The sequence below is a fragment of the Lontra canadensis genome, unplaced genomic scaffold (genome assembly GCF_010015895.1).
Source record: "Lontra canadensis isolate GAN:19392208 unplaced genomic scaffold, GSC_riverotter_1.0 scaffold87, whole genome shotgun sequence".
NCBI lineage: Eukaryota > Metazoa > Chordata > Mammalia > Carnivora > Mustelidae > Lontra > Lontra canadensis.
In genome coordinates this window covers 8,212,997-8,225,717 of record NW_022631081.1, presented here as the reverse complement: position 1 = coordinate 8,225,717, position 12,721 = coordinate 8,212,997, and the positions used below count along the sequence as shown (strand labels likewise).

At 38.8% G+C, this 12,721-nt stretch overlaps 1 pseudogene; it reads left to right on the top strand.

Annotated features, from left to right (window-relative positions):
• Positions 1 to 7,345: 7,345 nt before the first annotated feature.
• Positions 7,346 to 8,104, top strand: LOC116882723 (annotated as a pseudogene).
• The last annotated feature ends 4,617 nt before the right edge of the window (positions 8,105 to 12,721 follow it).

Sequence of the window (12,721 nt, the reverse complement as noted above, 5' to 3'; positions counted from 1 at the left end):
TCTGTGCTCAGTGGAGAGTCTGCTTGAGATTCTCTCTTTCCTTTCCCTCTGTCCCTCCCCTCACATGCATGCTTTCTTTCTCTAAATAAATACATGAAATCTTAAAAACAAAACAAAACGTGTCCAGATATTATCCAGGGCCCCTTAAGGAGCAAAATTACCCCTTGCTGAGAATTACCACACTAGAATGAGACAGGCTTCGACATGGATTCTAGTTTTAGTTTTTCAGGATGGAAATGTTGAAAAAATATGTAATAAGTAACTCCATGAGAATAGAAGGGGTTTTCTTATAAGCAGCTTCACTTACTCCTTTGAATGTCTTCTGGGCTATATGCCCCAAAACAAAAGGATTATTATGCAGTTATTCTGTTCCGGCCTTCTGTTCTTACCTCTGTTTTAAATTGTCATATTGATTGTTGCCCAAGGAAGATTTTTTTCTTTTAAGATTATTTATTTATTTATTTGATAGAGAGTGAGAGAGAGAATGACAGGGGAGAAGGTCAGAGGGAGAAGGTCAGAGGGAGAAGCAGACTCCTCATGGAGCTGGGAGCCTGATGTGAGACTCGATCCCGGGATTCCAGGATCATGACCTGAGCTGAAGGCAGTCGCTTAACCAACTGAGCCACCTAGGCGCCCCTGACCAAGGAAGATTTGACACTTCGGGCTATGCATGTTAAATTGAACCTGAAAAAGTGAAGGGAAAACCTTTCTCTTGTTAGGTGGAAGTGGGAAGAGGAACTCCCAAAGCCACTGGTGTTTTCTCAGGTGGAGGGCACACGGTCATTGACGACTTGTAAAGGAACTCCCTTAACTTTCAATCTAATTGGTCAGCAGCTAGTTTGGGCAAGTGTGTTTCTAAGAGTTCCCTGGGCAATTCTAATGTGTGACAGGATGAAAACCATAGGCTTAAACCTCATAGATTAAATGGCTTACAAAAGTGATGAACTAAAATATCACTTTTAGGGAGATGGGATGTAGGATTTGGGCTGATTCAGCGATTCAGAGAGTGAGCTACTGCTAAAATCACCAGAAGGATCTCTGTGGAGAGTTTTGTACCCTATTATTCCATGTCATCACATCATACATGGTACCACTGACTATGTTATTAACTAGTGAATTATAAAATTAAAATCTCTTAAATTATTAAGTTAAAATCACCAAGCTGATTCAGCCGGTGAAACATGTGACTATTGATCTTGGGCTTGCAGGTTTGAGCCACACATTGGCTATAGAAGTGACTTACAAATAAAATCTTTTTAAAAAATTAAAAAATTAAATTAAATTAACATATTTTTTAGATTATATATTTATTTATTTGAAAAAGAGAAAGCAAGAGACAGAGCATGAAAGGAGGGGGAGGGAGAAGCAGACTCCCCTCAGAGCATGGAGTCAGATACAGGGCTTGATCCCTGGACCCTGGGATCATGACCTTGCCCAAAGGCAGATGCTTAACCAACTGAGACACCCAGTTATCTAAATTAACACATCTTTAAATTTGAAGTGCTTAACTGATCATTCATAGGCCAAATAACCACACACATGTGCTTTATTTGGCATCATCACATTTTACAACTTTAAACATTACTTTCAAGCATTTTAGAAATAAGGAGACCACATAAAAATTTTAAATTTCAGTGCTGTGCTTGGAAAACAGATTGACAACCACCAGCATTGCTACCAGGCAGAAATCATCTAAAACTGAGTACCAACTAATTCTTTAGAATGGCTAAATCTATTTCTATATCCATCCATGTACATTTATTCAACAAAAATTCTTGAATGTCTACTGTGGTCCAGGTCTTTGATATAAGTCAGTGAATGAAACAGACAAAAGTCACACTCTTCATGGGACTCAAATTCTAGCAAGGGTGGTAGGCAATAAGCACAACAAATTAGTAATCACATGGTCTATTAGAAGGGAATGAGAGCCATGGAAAGATGCACAGGGCATCTTTAGCAGGGCAATGGAGCAGGGGATTGTAGGGGGAGGGAAAGAGGGCATTTTAAATAGGGTGGCTGAGGTGGACTCCATTGAGAAGCAGTTCTGCCACAAAGATTTGGTTATGGGACAAGAACCAAGAGGATGTCTGCATGAAAAATATCCCAGAAATAAGGAACAAGTGCAAAGGTCTTAATGTAAGAAGGGCAGTATGGCTGGAACAGAGTGGGACAGGGTAAAGTACTAGGAACTCATAGGGTTACAGGAAGATTTTCTCACTATTGGAACTTTCTACTGTGGAAACCCATCATTTATTTAACCCTGCTTTCTTATTGGAAACTCCTAGAGCTACTTCAAAGGCCCAAAAGGCAGTTCTTCCATAACTCCCAGGCAAGATTAAGGACCCTCTGTTACAATGTCACTTTGAGTTTCATTTGTCACATTTACACAGAATGACATTTTATTTGTTTATCTACTTTTCAATTTATCCTGCTTTATTGACATATAATATTGTATAACTTTAAGGTGTACAACATGTTGATTTGGTAAGAAAGGAATTTTTAAAATCATATCAGGTTGTGGTACTTTAGAACATTTTAATTAGCAAACTGGATTTCTGTTCTAATTCTGTGACTTGGATGCATGGAAGGAGTAGGAATAGAAATATTTTTTGGCTGTCAGGGGAGCTTGAAGCCCTCCTTTCTCCCAAAGAAATCCATAGGCAAAGAGGGCTATAAGGGATAGGGAGGGATAGCCTGAGATTCAATTTAGAAGATGCTAAGGGAAGGGAGAGTGAAGAGGGTGAGAGGTGACCAGAGTGAACTTTTGCATATGAACCAGCATATGACCTTTGATCCTTGGAAGCAGACTCAGAAAGCAGTGGGCTCATGTCCATGAAATGGGGATTAAAGTGGGGAAACCTGGGCATCCCCTGGGAGCTGATTCTTCCAGTTCAGACCACCTGGGCAATTGGGGAGTGAGACCAGCTCCTCTCACTGTCTGTGGGGACAGAGAGAAGACAGGTTTTTGTTCTCCATAGTTGCAGTGATCTGTGAGAACTTTCTAGCACCTGGAAGAAGACATGTGCCCTTTTAGGTTCATTTAGCTTGAGCTCTGCTGGAATAGCTGTGTGGACCCTTTCCCTCACCCCTGTTGACCCCTGATAGCTCAAGACCCAGCTAAATTGGAGATAAGGTGGTGGAGGACAGAGAGAGGAGGGGGCACTCTCATCACCACCCCAACCTGACAGGCAGTCCCTGGACCTGGCCCTGAAGTCCCACCCACATTCTTTCCTTGCTGGGAGTGATTTGCATGGAAGATTTGGCAATCACTCTGGTTAACAGCCAAAAATTCAAATAGGTTGTTCAGAAACCTGACTGGAGCTGCCTCTGGATATTATAGAATGGATTTTAATGGTCTTATAAAAGGGGTGGGATCTCCTGATAAGACCTCACTCAGAAAGGTCTTTGGAGAACAAGGTGAGCGCTCCACTGGAGCAGGACTTGGTGTAGTTGAAAGCAAGAGAAATTTCTCAATATAGCAGAAACAAGGACGCTCCAGCTTTTGCCTCCCTTGTGGCCCAGAGTGGGAAAATATGGAGGCCCACCAAAACATCTGGAACACTCCTGGGAGTGGTGAACTAATATGTTTGGTATCTTTCATTTTGCTTCTCTTAAACCTTGATGGACAAACATTTTCTGTAAAATGGTAAATATTTTAGCCATCAGGAGACATGCAGCCTCTGTTGTAGGGTGGCACTCTGGCATAGTAATGCAAAGCAGCCACCAATAGAAGCCTTAAATCAGTGATCACTGATGTGTCCCATTAAAACTTTATTTGTGGACATTGAAATTTGAATGTAATAATTTTCACATGTCACAAATATTCTTTTGGTTTTCTCAACACAAATTAAAAAAATGTAATAGGTACATAATAAGTGTATTAGGTATATGATATATATGACATGATATATCATTTATACATATATAAAAATATATATACACACTAAGTAACAAAACAAAACAAAAACACACTTAATATAAAAACCTTTTTGCTCCCTGGCTGTGCAAAAACAGGAGGCGGGCCAATCCCTGTCTTAAACCAGTTGCAAAAATGCAGCTAGCATCCTCCTAGTGAATTGCAAAATAAATTTAATGGGCCATAATCAGCTTATGAGAAAAAAGTTAGAATTTTTCATTCATTCTAAGATCCCATCAACTGCAAGACGTAACATTATTTCTCCTATCTATCACCATACAATACAAAGAATATATGCTGTCAAACAAACTATTAAATGTTACTGATGTGATGCGGTCTTATTTCACAAATGGGAAAATATAAACACTAACTGTTCCTTAGCATCAGTGAAATTTGAAACCTGCCATAGAAGGTTGTATATCCATTGTAGGGAGGGTATTCTTTCACAGAACTTTTGTTTCAACCACACATACCCAAGCCTACATACTGGCTAGAATGTTTCTCTCCCATGATATTGTTAAATCATTTGGATTTGTATTTCACTAAAGGCTTGGAGAGCCTGGACTTAGTGAGTTTGGGTCTGTTGTACACATAAGTGATCATATTGATAACAGCTGCTAGTTATTTGTATAGCAAAGGTTTAACAATGACAGTATGCCAGGCATTGCTCTAGGAACTTAGGATACACAAGTCCCTTTTCCTCCCTCAGTTTACAGTCTAGTGGGTGGAGATAGAAAACAAAAGCAAGATGCATTTATATAGAGTTGACCCTTGACCAGCATGGAAGGGGTTAGAAGCACCAACTCCCTGCGCAGTAGAAAAATCTGTGTAAACTTTTGACTCCTCCAAAATCTTTTAGCTTACCATTGATGGATGTCTTGCTGATAGTATAAATAGTCAACTCACACATATTTTGTATTTGCATGTATTGTATTATATGCTCCTAATATAGTAAGCCAAAAAAAAGAAAATGTTATTAAGAAAATCATAAAGAGGGCGACCTGTTTGAGTCAGTAGCGCATGCAACTCTTGAATTCAGGGTTGTGAGTTCCAGCCCTATATTGGGTGTATAGATTACTTAAATATAAAATCTCTAAAAAAAATCACAAGAGAAAATACATTTATAGCACTGTGCTGTATTTATTGAAAAAATTTGCACTTAAGTAGACCTGTGCAGTTCAAACCCCTGTTGTTCAGGGTCAACTATATTGGGTGTTAGACAGGTGATAAATAATATGTTAAGAAATAGTGTTGGGGGTGAGTAGGGCATGTGAGTTGGGAGAGGTTGTGATTTTTGATATCATGGTCAGGGAAGCCTTGCTAAGAACCTGTGGACTTGAAGCAGCCCAGGAGACAGGATGGGGATATCTGAACATTCAAGGCAGGGGGAACCACAAAATTCCTAAGGAAATACAGGGTGTGGTGCCTTCAAGACTAATGGAGTAGCTGCAGTGGAGGGAGTGAGAGGCAGGAAAAACAAGGACTGGCGGGTATGGGCCAAAGGCCTAGGGCTCTTTTTGACATTTCATGTTCATTGGACTTTCTTCTGAGTGAGTAGGGAAGTCATTGGAGTTCTATAAGCAGAAGAATTTCTGTCAGCTCTTTTACATATTTTAACAGGAGTACTGGGGACACTATGGGGAGATATGGCAAAAGAGGTATGAGGCTGGAAACTTCTGCAGTGATCCAGGGATAGAACACTGTACCTTCAAACAGGATCCAGGAAGAGAATAAGATGCCTGTAGTCATGATCCAGGGAGAGAACCGTGGTGTCTTGGATCAGGGAGAGGGCAGTAGGGGTAGAAGAGAGTGGTTGGGTCCTGGATATCTTTGGAAAACAGAGCAGGCAGTGTTTGCTAATTAATTGGCTGTGGAGTATGGGGTAAAGATTGGCAAAGGATGTCTCCAAAATTTGTTAACTGAGTGATTAGGAGTGTTTACTCAGAAAAGGAACACTGCAGGTGGAACAAGATTTTTTTTTTTTAATTTATTTTTTTTAGGGGACTGAAAAGATCTAAATTTTGGTAAGACTGGCAAGAGAACTTAGATATCCAGAGAGTACACGTGGGAGTAGGACAAGGCTAGTGCAATGCCTAGGGTGCTAAAATGCAGGAGGCGGGTGCTCTGAGATGCTGACCTTGGGTCTCTTTAACTCTTGCCATTAAATATTGTGCCCTAATCCCTCACTTGCCTCAACCTAGTCATGGCCCTGCAAGAGGGCCTGTTGAGCTTGCAATTGATAGAGACCTGGGGAGCTGGAGAGAGAACTCTAGGACTCTCTTGTCACCTAACTAGTTGGAGGGTGTTCCTCAGGTGTAAAATAAGGATGCTAATAGTTATCTCAGCATTTCAGGGAAATATTAATAAAGCAATGATTTTGGTTTTTGAAATAAATACTCTTGGTTATGTTGACTGTATTTTTTTTTAAATGAGAGAGAGAGAGAGCATGAGAGGAGAGAGATCAGCTGGAGAAGCAGACTCCCTGCCGAGCTGGGAGCCCAATGTGGGACTCCATCCTGGGACTCCAGGATCATGACCTGAGCCGAAGGCAGTTGCTTAACCAACTGAGCCACCCAGGTGCCCCAGACAGTATTTTATAAAAAGAAAGCACTAGAAGTTGAAGGGACCTCTTCAAGCAAAAATCAGTTGTAAAATGGCAGGTCTTTCCTTGTCATGTGAGAAAAAACAAGTGCCAGGACCACCAGTAAAGAACATAGAATCCAACACAGGGACAGGGAAAATGAAGATGCTGAGCTGATATTAGTAGGAGTGGAACATGTAAACGAAGATGCAGAAATTCTCTTTATCATAGCAATTTCAAATTCAAAATCAGTCATTTCAAACATTTTGAACAGATGACCCTGGAATGATATTCCAAAAGAAAGAAAGTCTACCAGAGTCAAGATACTGCTTGCGCATTGCAGCCTGCAGACCTCATGACCCACTGGTATTCATAGTGGCCACCCCAATCTGAATGGAGAGTAATAGATAGTCTTATTATTTTTGAGCCCTCATCTAAACCTGATTATAAAATGAGCTCACCACAAGTCATGCCTCACAGTCCCTCAGATTTGCTCTCTCCCTATCTCACTGTCTACTTGGAGCTGTACTTTCTGTAGGAGGCAAGAGTGGAAGGCCTCAGTTTGAAGGAACTTCCTGCTTCCAGTTTAAACAGTGGAAATTCTAAAAGACCCAAACTCAGTGATGGAATCCCAGAAGGACATTCCTCAGCTGTGACCATTTCTCTCCTACAGTGAGTATGAGCACAGCCTCAAAAGGTGTCCTATTCTCATTAAGTCATGCTCAGAATGAGCATTATTTTCTTGGGCTTATGTAAATGATAGAACACATTTCAATCTCATGGATCTTTCACAAAAAAATTATTTGAAAAGGCTGGAAAAACCAGACTTTTTGAGTCTAGCAAGTCAAAACCAGACTGTTGATCTTAAGAAAGAAAATCCGATCATGTTACTTCATGACTTTTACTATGGGCAGCAAAAGGAGACCAGCAGCCAAAACAGAAGACTCACACAACTTTTAAATGCCTCAGCTGTTTGAAAGTTCTAAAGAATGTCAAGTTTATGAGCCATGTGTGGAGCCATTTGGAACTTGAGAAGCATAAGGGTGACAGCTGGGAAATCCACACCACCTGCCAGCACTGCCACCCATGATTTCCTACTCCCTTCAAGCTGCAATGTCACATTGAAAGTGTAACACACTATCCAGGAACCTTCCACTGTCTGTAATGTTTGCAAATTGTCGTTCAAAACAGACCAGGCTTTCTTACATCACATGAAGGACAATAGTAAGCCTGGCAAAATGCCCTATGTGTGCCAGGTTTGCAATTATAGATTGTCAGCCTTTGCTGATATGGAAACACGTTCTAGAACATGCCACAAAAACACTAAGAATTTGCTTTGTCCTTTCGATCTCAACATTGTCAGAGCCCTCATACTTTACATGAATCATTGTCAGAGCACTAGAAAAAGAGTCTTTCAGTGTTCCAAATGCCGGGTATGGTGTTTGACCTCAAAGGAGAAAACATAGCATCAAACCAAGAATCATTGAGCTTTTAAAAAGCCAAAGCAATTAGAAGCGTTTTCTCCTCAAACAGAGGTTATGATTCAAACTTCAGTTCAGCTAAGTTCAAGTGCAGCCTCCATTGTTTTGAGCAACACTTACCTCTAGCTGTCACCTGTAAAATCTGAAAAGAGGATTGCCATGAACTCTAGGTATTCCAGATGTTACCACAGCTAGCATTATAGCTCAACTTCTGTTTTGTCCACCTCCAAGGATGCTGAAAGGCAGAATTGAGGCTAGGGCATCTGTACATCATGGCTGTGGATGATAATAGTCAGTGAGAGTCAGGTTTTATGGTGACAATTCTTCAGGTCCCTACTGTCAAGAGGCAACTTAGAAAGCTTCCTTATGCTGCTTCCCAGCCAAACTTTCCCTGCAAAGTAACCACTATTCTGACCTCTACTTCCAAAGATTCTTTTTTTTTTTCCTGTTTTTAAGCTATAAGTAAATGGGATCACACAACAGATTTTTGTCTTTGTCTTTCTTTAAATAAGTGGAATGCATGCATTCTTGCTGTATGCAGGCATAGGACGTTCTTTTTCATTGCTGGGTAGAATCCCATTGAATGCATATGGTAGAGCTGTGTATGTCCAATTTACTCCTGATGGGCTTTGAGGCTGATTCTTTTGTTCTTCAGAACAAAGCTGCCATGAGTTGGTGCATGTCTTTTGGTAGACATATGTAGTCATTTCTCTAGAATATATATATATACTAATGAGAAGTTCCAGAACTACATTGATTTAGCTAAGGTGCTAAACACCTTTTCAGAGTGATTGAAATAATTTGAAATTATTTTAAATAATTATTATAAGTTATAATAATTAAAAAAATTATTATAAATTGAAATAATTTTCATTTCCACCAACAATATTGAGAATTTCAGTGCTGCAGATACAGTACTTGGTATTGTCAATTGTCAATTGTTTCCATTAGTCCCTTTTTCTTGAAGTTGTAGTGTTATGATATTGTTGTTTTCATCTACATTTCCCTGATGAGTAATGATCTGGAGAATTTTTTTTTGTTGTTGTTGGTCATATGATCATTGGCCACTTGAATAACACCCTCTTTTATTAAGTGCATATTCAAGTCTTGTCTTATTTATTTATTTATTTATTTCTTATTTTAGAGTGAGAAAAAGAGAGCAGGAGTGGGAGGGGCAGAGAGAGAGAGAATCTCAAGCAGATTCTGCATCGAACATGAAGCCAGACTCCAGGCTCAATCCCAGGACCCTAAGATCATGACCTGAGCTGAAACGAAGAGTCAGATGCCCAACTGACTATACCACCTGGTGTCCATCTTTTTTTTTTTTTTTTTAATTAGACTATCAATTGAGACGTGCATGAGGGAATTCCTGGGGCACTGGAAATGTCCCACATCTTGATCTGGATGGTGGTTTCATGGGTGTATATATGTGCATTAGGGTTGGTGCTTCATGGTGCATCACATTTAAGAAATTATTGTCTACCAAGGATGTAAACATATTCCTCGTAAATTTTCTTCTAGAAGTTTAACTGTTTGCCTTTTGCATTTAGGGATTAGCATTTGAATCAACAGACTGAATGAGCAAGATAAACCCTCAGCAACCTGGGTGAGCCTTACCCAATACAATCCATTGACAGCCCTAAGAGAACAAAAGCTATGGAAAAGAAAAATTTCCCTCTCCTTTCTTGAGATGGGACATCCATCTCTCCTGCCTTTGGACATCAGAGCTCCTGGTTCTTGAGCCTGCAGACTAAGACTGAATTATGCCACTAGCATTCCTGGGGGACATCTTAGTCTCCAAAATTGCATAAACCCCGTATCTCTGTTTTTTTATCCTATTGATTCTTTCTGGAGAACACTGACTAATACAAATACCTGGGAATTTAAGCTCTACAGCATTGTTGTTCAAAGTTGTCGTGGGTATTCAGGTGCTTTGTTGAATTGTAGTGGTTATAATGGTCATCTTTGTCTTGTTCTTAGACTCACATACAATAGTTCATCATTAATCATGGTGTTAGCTGTAAGGCTGTTTGTAACTATCCAATGACTTTGGGGGAATTGAGCTAGAAATCAGTAACAGAAAGATAATTCAGAAAAAAACCCGAAGTCTAGAAATTAAGCAATATAATTAAGAACAGGACTGGGACTAGGGTGTAGGAAACCAGGAGCCTAAAGGGTAAAGGTCCATTCTTGCACTTTCACAAACCTCTTGCATACTGCTCTTATGCTCATTATAAGATGGACCTATAGTAGTTAGAAGGAATTCATATTTAAAGTTCATGTATTTGATTAGAATAAGGGTTGGGGTGGGCAAAATGGGTGAAGGGGATCCAGAGGTTCAAACTTCCAGTTATAAAATACGTCATTGGGAGGTAATGTACACCATGGTAACTATAGTTAATAATACCATATTGCATATTTGAAAGTTGCTAAGAGAATAAATCTTAAACGTTCTCATCACAAGAAAAAATAATTTGTAACTATGTTTGGTGATAGATCGATGTTCACCAGACTTATTGTGATCATTTCACAATATATACAAATATTCAAATATTGAATAATTTATGTATTACACCTGAAACTAATCTAAGGACTATGTTAGTTGTTCCTCAATGAAGAAGAGGAAGGAAGAGAAGGAGAAGAAAGGTCAACAAAATAATGATCTAAATCAGTGGTGTCGAGGCTGCCTGGGTGGCTCAGTTGGTTAAATGTCTGCCTTCAGCTCAGGTCATGACCCTGGGGTCCTGAGATCAAGTGTTACACTGGGCTCCCTGCTCAGCAGGGAGTCTGCTTCTCCTCTCCCTCTGCTGCTCTCTCCCTCTGTCAAATAAATAAATAAAATCTTGAAAAAATAAAATAAATCAGTACTGTCAATAGAAATTTTTGTAGTGATGAAAATGTTCTATATCTGCTCTGTCCAATACGCTACAAGTGACTGCTGAGTCATTGAAAAGTAGGTAATATGACTGATGTATTGGATTTTTAATTTATTTAATTTTGATTAATTTAACACTAAATTTAAAGGTAGGGTAAACAAATCTTCCTTATACATGAAGTCCAAATAATTTCCGTACTCCTAATAATTTGTGTATTCCATAGACACTCTCCCCTCCATGAGACTACATGTCCTTTCCTGAGGGTGGGCTAGATTTAGGGACTTGCCTCCAAAGGGTAGAATATGGAAAGGAGAAAAAATTAACTTTACAGTGGAGAAATTAGTGGTTAAGTCATAGTGATAGCCTGTATTCCTGATGGGAAGTGATAAGAACATATCACCTCTGTGTTATAATTCTAAAAACCTATATCCCCAGTGTAACTGTAAGGAAAACATTGAACCCATATTGAGACTTTCTCCAAAATAGCTGACCCCAAGGACTCCTTAAAATTGTCAAGGTCATGATAAACAAGTAAACTGTATGATAAACAAGTAACAAACTGTCACAGACCTGAGTAGGCTAAGGAGACACTATGACTAGTGCAGTGCAGTATCCTGTATGGGAATCTGGAACAGAAAAAAGACTTTAGTAGAAAATCTAGTGAGATTTGAATAAAGCCTGAAGCATAATTCATAGTGACTTAATGAAGGATATTGAAGTAATTTTGAGATCTTAAGGGGGGGTCATTTCCCAAATACACATTTTAGACATAGAAAATACTTTCTATCTACATCCTCTTCACTTTGTCTACGGTATACTTAACTGAACAGAAATCCTCAAAAGCAAAGGAGCAATAATATTTAGACTGTGTGATCTGACCACAATGCAACAAGATGAGAAATTCATAAATGAATTGCTTTTTAAAATCCCACAGATTTGGAAAATAAATACCATATTACTATGTAACCCTTGTGTTAAAAAGAGAATTACTAGGGAAATTAAGACGTACTTGAAATTGAGTGATAATGAGCATACTATGAAACAAAATCTGTAGGATACAGTTAAATTGATACTTAAGTAAACGAAGGTAAATTTATAGCATCATATACAAGAGAAATAACTGTAAGTTTACAAATAAACCACCTAGACATTCATCTCAAAGCATTGTAAAGCAGTTAACTTTGTATGGAGACAGATAGGACAGATAGTAACTACATGTATCATGGTGATTACTGCTTAAGGTATAGAATGTCATATTATTACATTGTACACCTGAAACTAATATAACATTGTATGTCAACTACACTACAATTAAGAAAAAAAAAAAAACTTTATAAAATATTGTAAAGAGGAACAACAGAACCTATAGAGTTAATAAGAAAGTAGAGTAGAAAATATAAATGGGCTAGAGATGAAAATCACATTACAGATTAAAAAGCCCAAAAGCTTTTTTTTCCCTTTTCAAAACACTGCTAAAGTAGGCAGACTTCCGGCAGAAATGGCAATTAAAAAAAAATCTGTTAAAAAAATCTGTAGAGGGCCAGATAGTAAATATTTTAGGCTTTTGAATATGATTTATGACAATTAATCAACTGTTGTTTTAAGGGGAAAGCAGCCATAGACAATACCTAAAGGAATGGGTATGTCTGTGTTCAATAAATATTTATGAACACTGAAATTAACTTTTATATAATTTTCACGTTACAAAATAATAGTCTCTTTGTGGTTTTCTCCAGGCATTAACAAATATAAAGTTCATTCTTAAGTCGCTGCAAGCTATAAAAACAAATGGGTGCCAGGCTATTTTTGTATGGCTTGACCAGATGTAACGTCAAGAGTATGGGCGTCAAGACCAAGTTGCACCGTC